General features: G+C 37.9%; 1 protein-coding gene across 1 annotated transcript in view; it reads left to right on the forward strand.

Annotated features, from left to right (window-relative positions):
* Positions 1–6,671, forward strand: part of LOC139764691 (uncharacterized) — a 136,829-nt gene that overhangs the window by 128,219 nt on the left and 1,939 nt on the right. The gene's annotated exons all lie outside the window — the stretch shown is intronic.

Raw genomic sequence — 6,671 nt, forward strand, 5'->3', positions numbered from 1 at the left:
AAATATATATATATATATATATTATATATATATATATATATATGTATATATACATATATTGGCTTATATATATATAATATATATATATATATATATTATATATATATATATATATATATATGTATATATATATATATATATATTGGCTTATGATGTTTCTTAATTGTCTTCATTACACAAAACACAACCATATCTTGGATACGTGAGGTTAGGTAGTTGTTCATCCGCCATAATAAAGCCTTGACAGACCAAAAATTTTCTGGACCTCAACTTTTCCAGTACATTCATGAAAAATACCTTTTTGCTTTCCATCTCTATCACTTTGAAAAAAAACTCCCTTTATTCACATTACAATGAAAGAATAAGCTTCAATGTCTAAGCTACATTTTTTTCCAATTTCACTATTTTCTTGTCAGAGCACCATGCATGAAAACTATCACTATATAAACTAAAACTATCATGTATGAAAACTATCATATATATATATATATATATATATATATATATATATATATATATATATATATATATATATATATATATATATATATATATATATATATATATGTATATATATATATATATATATATATATATATATATATATTTTTTTTTTTTTTTTTTTCTTTTTTCAAACTATTCGCCATTTCCCGCGTTAGCGAGGTAGCGTTAAGAACAGAGAACTGGGCCACCTAGGGAATATCCTCACCTGGCCCCCTTCTCTGTTCCTTCTTTTGGAAAATTAAAAAAAAAATTGAGAGGGGAGGATTTCCAGCCCCCCGCTCCCTCCCCTTTTAGTCGCCTTCTACGACACGCAGGGAATACGTGGGAAGTATTCTTTCTCCCCTATCCCCAGGGATAATATATATATATATATATATATATATATATATATATATATATATATATATATATATATATATATATATATATATATATGTATATATATATATATATATATATGTATATATATATATATATATATATCTTTCTTTCTTTCAAACTATTCGCCATTTCCCGCATTAGCGAGGTAGCGTTAAGAACAGAGGACTGGGCCTTGAGGGAATACCCTCACCTGGCCCAATTCTCTGTTCCTTCTTTTGGAAAACTAAAAAAAAAAACGAGAGGGGAGGATTTCCAGCCCCCCGCTCCCTCCCCTTTTAGTCGCCTTCTACGACACGCAGGGAATACGTGGGAAGTATTCTTTCTCCCCTATCCCCAGGGATATATATATATATATATATATATATATATATATATATATATATATATATATATATATATATATATATATATATATATATATATATTTAGTTTGCTTTGTCGCTGTTTCCCGCGTTAGCGAGGTAGCGCAAGGAAACATAGCCATATATACAAGTATATACATAGCCAAATATATACATACACGTCCACACACGCAAATATACATACCTATACATCTTAATGTACACATATATGTACACACACAGACATATACATATATACACATGTACATGATTCATACAGTCTGCCTTTATTTGTTCACATCGCCACCTCGCTACACATGGAATAACAACCCTCTCCCCCCCATGTGTGCGAGGTACCGCTAGGAAAAACACCAAAGGCCCCATTCGTTCGCACTCATTCTCCAGCTGTCTTGTAATAATGCACCGAAGGCACAGCACCATTTCCACATCCTGGCCCGACCCAACTTTCCATGGTTTACGCCAGACGCTTCACATGCCCTGGTTCAATCCATTGACAGCACAGTCGACCCCGGTATACCACATCGTTCCAATTTACTCTATTCCTTGCACGCCTTTCACCCTCCTGTATGTTCATATATATATATATATATATATATATATATATATATATATATATATATATATATATATATATATATATATATATATATATATATATATACATATATATATATATATATATGAAAAAGAGGGCAAATGAGAGTTGGGGTGACAGAGTATCATTAAATTTTAGGGAGAATAAAAAGATGTTCTGGAAGGAGGTAAATAAAGTGCGTAAGGCAAGGGAACAAATGAGAACTTTAGTGAAGGGCGCAAATGGGGAGGTGATAACAAGTAGTAGTGATGTGAGGAGATGGAGTGAGTATTTTGAAGCTTTGTTGAATGTGTTTGATGATAGAGTGGCAGATATAGGGTGTTTTGGTCGAGGTGGTGTGCAAAGTGAGAGGGTTAGGGAAAATGATTTGGTAAAAAGAGAAGAGGAAGTAAAAGCTTTGCGGAAGATGATAGCCGGCAAGGCAGCAGGTTTGGATGGTATTGCAGTGGAATTTATTAAAAAAGGGGGTGACTGTATTATTGACTGGTTGGTAAGTTATTTAATGTATGTATGACTCCTGGTGAGGTGCCTGAGGACTGGCGGAATGCGTGTATAGTGCCATTGTACAAAGGCAAAGGGGATAAGAGTGAGTGCTCCAATTACAGAGGTATAAGTTTGTTGAGTATTCCTGGTAAATTATATGGGAGGGTATTGATTGAGAGGGTGAAGGCATGTACAGAGCATCAGATTGGGGAAGAGCAGTGTGGTTTCAGAAGTGGTAGAGGATGTGTGGATCAGGTGTTTGCTTTGAAGAATGTATGTGAGAAATACTTAGAAAAGCAAATGGATTTGTATGTAGCATTTATGGATCTGGAGAAGGCATATGATTGAGTTGATAGAGATGCTCTGTGGATGGTATTAAGAATATATGGTGTGGGAGGCAAGTTGTTAGAAGCAGTGAAAAGTTTTTATCGAGGATGCAAGGTATGTGTACGTGTAGGAAGAGAGGAAAGTGATTGGTTCTCAGTGAATGTAGGTTTGCGGCAGGGCTGTGTGATGTCTCCATGGTTGTTTAATTTGTTTATGGATGGGGTTTATAGGGAGGTGAATAAAAGAGTTCTGGAAAGAGGGTCAAGTATAAAGTCTGTTGTGGATGAGAGAGCTTGGGAAGTGAGTCAGTTTTTGTTCGCTGATGATACAGCGCTGGTGGCTGATTCATGTGAGAAACTGAAGAAGCTGGTGACTGAGTTTGGTAAAGTGTGTGAAAGAAGAAAGTTAAGAGTAAATGTGAATAAGAGCAAGGTTATTAGGTACAGTAGGGTTGAGGTTCAAGTGAATTTGGAGGTAGGTTTGAATGGAGAAAAACTGGAGGAAGTAAAGTGTTTTAGATATCTGGTAGTGGATATGGCAGCGGATGGAACCATGGAAGCGGAAGTGAATCATAGGGTGGGGGAGGGGGCGAAAATCCTGGGAGCCTTGAAGAATGTGTTGAAGTCGAGAACATTATCTCGGAAAGCAAAAATGGGTATGTTTGAAGGAATAGTGGTTCCGACAATGTTGTATGGTTGCGAGGCGTGGGCTATGGATAGTGTTGTGCGCAGGAGGGTGGATGTGCTGGAAATGAGATGTTTGAGGACAATATGTGGTGTGAGGTGGTTTGATCGAGTAAGTAAAGGAAAGGTGAGAGAGATGTGTGGAAATAAAAAGAGCGTGGTTGAGAAAGCAGAAGAGGGTGTTTTGAAATGGTTTGGGCACATGGAGAGAATGAGTGAGGACAGATTGACCAAGAGGATATATATGTCGGAGGTGGAGGGAACGAGGAGAGGTGGGAGACCAAATTGGAGGTGGAAAGATGGAGTGAAAAAGATTTTGTATGATTGGGGCCTGAACCTGGAGGAGGGTGAAAGGAGGGCAAGGAATAGAGTCAATTGGAGCGATGTGGTATACCGGGGTTGACGTGCTGTCAGTGGATTGAATCAGAGCATGTGAAGCGTCTGGGGTAAACCATGGAAAGTTGTGTGGGTCCTGGATGTGGAAAGGGAGCTGTGGTTTCGGGCATTATTGCATGATAGCTAGAGAGTGAGTTTGAACGAAGGGGGCCTTTGTTGTCTTTTCCTAGTGCTACCTCGCACACATTAGGGGGGAGTGGGATGGTATTCCATGTGTGGCGAGTTGGCGATGGGAATGAATAAAGGCAGACAGTGTGAATTGTATGCATGTGTATATATGTATGTGTCTGTGAGTGTATATATATGTGTACATTGAGATGTATAGGTATGTATATCTGCGTGTGTGGACGTGTATGTATATACATTGTGTATAAGGGTGGGTTGGGCCATTTCTTTCGTCTGTTCCCTTGTGCTACCTCGCAAACGCGGGAGACAGCGACAAAGCAAAATAAATAGATAAAAATATATATATATATATATATATATATATATATATATATATATATATATATATATATATATATATATATATATATATATATATATATATATATATATATATAAATTTATCTATCTATCTATCTATCTATCTATCTATCTATCTATCTATATATATATATATATATATATATATATATATATATATATATATATATATTTTATCTATTTTGCTTTGTCGCGGTCTCCCGCGTTAGCCAGGTAGCGCAAGGAAACAGCCGAAAGAATGGCCCAACCCACCCACATACACATGTATATACATACACGTCCACAAACGCAAATATACATAACTATACATCTCAATGTACACATATATATACACACACAGACATATACACATATACACATGTAAATAATTCATAGTGTCTGCCTTTATTTAATCCCATCGCCACCTCAAACATCTCATTTCCAGCACATCCAACCTCTTCCGCACAACTCTATCCATAGCCCAAGCCTCGCAGCAATATTATATTGATGGAACACTATTCCTTCAATCACGCATATTTTTTCTTTCCGAGATAATGTTCTCGACTTCCAAACATTCTTCAAAGCTCCAAGAATTTCTGCCACCTCCCCTACCCTATGATTCATTTCCGTTTCCATGGTTCCATACGCTGCCAGATCCACTCCCAGATATCTAAAACACTTTACTTCGTTCGGTTTTCCTCCATTCAAACTCACCTCCCAATTGACTTGACCCTCAATTCTACTGTACATAATAACCTTGCTCTTATTCACAGTTACTCTTAACTTTCTTCTTTCACACACTTTACCAAACTCAGTCACCAGCTTCTGCAGTTTGTCATATGAACCAGCCACCAGCGCTGTATCATCAGCGAACAACAACTATCTCACTTCCAAAGCTCTCTCATCCACAACAGACTGCATATGTGCCCCTCTTTCAGAAACTCTTGCTTTCACCTCCCTAACAACCCCACCCATAAACAAATTAAACAACGACGGAGACATCAAACACCACTGCCGCAAACTTACATTCTCTAAAAACCGACCACTTTCCCCTCTTCCTACACGTACACATGACTTACATCCTCGATAAAACTTTTCACTGTTTCTAACAACTTGCCTCCCACAACATATATTCTTAATACCTTCCACAGAGGATCTCCATCAACTCTATCATATGCCTTCTCCAGATCCATAAATGCTACATACAAATCCATTTGCTTTTCTAAGTATTTCTCACAAACATTCTTCAAAGCAAACACCTGATCCACACATCCTCTACCTCTTCTGAAACTACACTGCTCTTCCCCAATCTGATGCTCTATCCATGCCTTCACCCTCTCAAGCAATACCCTTCCATACAATTTATCAGGAATACTCACCAAACGTTTACCTCTGTAATTTGAGCACTCACTCTTATCCCTTTTCCCTTTGTACAATGGCACAATGGAAGCATTCCGCCAATCCTCAGGCACCTCACCATGAATGATACATACATTAAATAACCTTACCAAAAAGTCAACAATACAGTCACCCACTTTTTTAATAAATTCCACTGCAATACCATCGAAACCTGCTGCCTTGCCGGCTTTCCTCTTCCGCAAAGATTTTACTACCTCTTCTATGTTTACCAAATCATTTTCCTTAACCCTCTCACTTTGCACACCACCTCGACGGAAACATCCTATATATGCCACTCTGTAATCAAACACATTCAACAAACCTTCAAAATACTCACTCCATCTCCTTCCCACATCACCACCACTTGTTATCACCTCCCCATTAGCCCCCTTCACTGAAGTTCCCATTTTTTCCCTTGTCTTACGCACTTTATTTACCTCCTTCCAAAACATACTTTCTGTTCTCCCCAAAATTCAATGATACTCTCTCACCCCAATTTTCATTTGCCCAATTTTTCCCCTCTTCAGCCTTTTTTTGACCTCGTGCCTCTTTCTTTTATACATAGCACACTCTTTTCCATTTTTTCCCAGCAAAAATCGTCCAAATGCCTGTCTCTTCTCTTTCACTAATAATTTTATTTATTCATTCCACCACTCGCGACCCTTTGTAATCAACCCACCTCCCACGCTTCTCATGCCAAAAGCATCTTTTGCGCAAGTCATCACTACTTCTCTAAATACATCCATTCCTCCCTCACTCCTCTTACCTCCTTTGTTCTCACCTTTTTCCATTCTGTACTCAGTCTCTCCTGGTACTTCCTCACATAAGTCTCCTTCCCAAGCTCACTTACTCTCACCACTCTCTTCACCCCAACATTCTCTCTTCTTTTCTGAAATCCCCTACAAATCTTCACCATCGCCTACACATGATAATGATCAGACATCCCTCCAGCTGCACCTCTCGGCACATTAACATCCAAAAGCCTTTCTTTCGCGCGCCTATCAATTAACACATAATCCAATAACGCTCTTTGGCCATCTCTCCTACTTACACACGTATACTTATGTATATCTCGCT

This window comes from Panulirus ornatus, chromosome 4 (genome assembly GCF_036320965.1).
Source record: "Panulirus ornatus isolate Po-2019 chromosome 4, ASM3632096v1, whole genome shotgun sequence".
Classification (NCBI taxonomy): Eukaryota; Metazoa; Arthropoda; class Malacostraca; order Decapoda; family Palinuridae; genus Panulirus; species Panulirus ornatus.